The 2,015-nt window shown below is 59.0% G+C and overlaps 1 pseudogene; it reads right to left on the bottom strand.

The window, feature by feature from the left end:
* Positions 1-1,049: 1,049 nt before the first annotated feature.
* Positions 1,050-1,168, bottom strand: LOC146863160 (5S ribosomal RNA; annotated as a pseudogene).
* Between the last annotated feature and the right edge of the window lie 847 nt (positions 1,169-2,015).

Raw genomic sequence — 2,015 nt, 5'->3', positions numbered from 1 at the left:
ATTTTGAAACCGGAATGGCAGAGCACAATCCCTGCGATGGAGACAGAACTGACTGTTGGCATCCGCCCCACACGGGGCTACTCAAATTCCCTGAAACCGAACATGACACTGCAGCATACCTACAGTACAACAATTAGCTACATGCACACACCAGACTGCTCAATTGTTCCCCCCAGCTGAAACCACACGAATTTGACCAATGAACCTTCGGAGTCAGTACTCACTACTGGCCCCCGCTAGACTGCCCGAAGGCGGGCACCACGCACACCAAGGAGGGCCTACGTGAAACAACAAGGATGGTTGAATGCAAGATGCCTATACATGTACAAGCTGGCTAGGATCATGGGCCACGAGGCACAGCTCCATCGTGCAGTTGCAAGTGCCACCAATGATCGAACTACACGTAGGCGACTCAACAAACCATAGCCTGCTACTCGTTCCTCTGGGGGCTTGGGGGTGCTTGTGCACAAGGGCAGTGTGAGGGTTAAAGTGGTCCCTTACCTCCAGGCAGGACGCCTCCCTTAGCGCTGGGCACAGTGAAAAGTTTGGACCGCCTACCCCGCCCCCAGTGCTCTGAGGCACGGCCACCACGTCACCCGCGCCGACAGCCCCAGGGAGTCACGGAGCTCACCGCTGAACTCCGGTCGGAGCGACCACTTGTCCTCCCGAGCTTGAACTCAGGACCTCGGTGTTGTGAAGACACACTGCCTAGTGCTAGAGAGGCTGCTGACACACGGTGCCCAAACCCAGCAGCCCCAAACCGGCTCACTGCTGTGGCGTCACCTATGGTGCACGACCCTGCGTACGTGTTTTGATCACAATGAATGCCACCTCCGGAAGAAAGATGGCGGCGCAGCCCCCTTGTGCCAACATGCATTCTCCCCGTTCCGTGCCTACAGCCACCCTCTATGTGGCAGACACGAAGCTGCCATTGCCTAGCAAAGCCCGCAAAGGCATTAAGGTGATCAATGCACCTATAAATGGCCTCAGCACCACCCAGGTGAATGAATTGTCCAATACGGGCATGACGAATGTGTGATTCCTCGCATGCCTTGAGGCACCTGGTATTCCCAGGCGGTCTCCCATCCAAGTACTAACCAGTCCCGACCCTGCCTCGCTTCCGAGATCGGACGAGATCGGGTGCATTCAGGGTGCTATGGCCGTAGACAAACGTATGCCTCCGGCAAATGCCCTCCTATCGAGTCGCGAGGAGATCCTTACTAATTGGCGACTTGTACTCCCAGCTGACTGCGTGACGTAAAGAGAAAGGAACGCAGGGAGCGCAGTGGGTCAACAGATTCCGCCCCCCCGGAGAGCCGGGTATACAAATGTATATGGTATACCCCTGGTTCCCCGCGACGCTGCGATGGGGGATGCACCAGGGTGGACAACATGCACAGGCCTGCATACTGCTGGGGAAGGTGCGTGATAGCCTAACCGGAAAGCGAAATCATCGCTCCGCTCGCACTACCCCCTCACGCCCACTGCAGGGGGAATGACGCGCTTCCGACCCCCGGCATGAAGCACCCACTCTCGCCCCCAACACAAAAGCCCAGCCCGGGACACACCATACATTGATTGGGTCCATCGTGCTTTCCACGATCCCGCGAGCCTGCGCTGGAGCGCTCGGACCCGATGCTGCTACCCCGGCCCATGACCCCCCAGCCCTCGGGAACCTGCAACATCCAGCTGGATCTGCTGTTGGCCCCCTAGTTGGCCCGCCAGGCACCAGAAGGCTGTGTATGCCAGGAGGACGGGCGGTAGTACCAAGGGGCACGGCACTCGCACACACCCCCTGCCGGGGACGGTTAAGGTAATGGCTTGGAGCATGCTCCGTTTCCCCGAGCATAGCCCATACCACGCCTCACAAAACGCCCATCCCTCCCTATGGCCAATCGCGCCATGGCCACCTGGGACTGTCCCTGAGACGAGGATGGGGGGTGGCCTGGGGCAGGCGTATGGAGCATGACCGGCTTGACTGGCTTCGATGGTGTAGGGCCGCCCGCAAGACGTAC

The sequence above is a fragment of the Triturus cristatus genome, chromosome 2_2 (genome assembly GCF_964204655.1).
Source record: "Triturus cristatus chromosome 2_2, aTriCri1.1, whole genome shotgun sequence".
Lineage (NCBI taxonomy): Eukaryota > Metazoa > Chordata > Amphibia > Caudata > Salamandridae > Triturus > Triturus cristatus.
The sequence above is the reverse complement of the archived record's forward strand: the minus strand, read 5'-3'. Positions and strand labels throughout refer to the sequence as shown.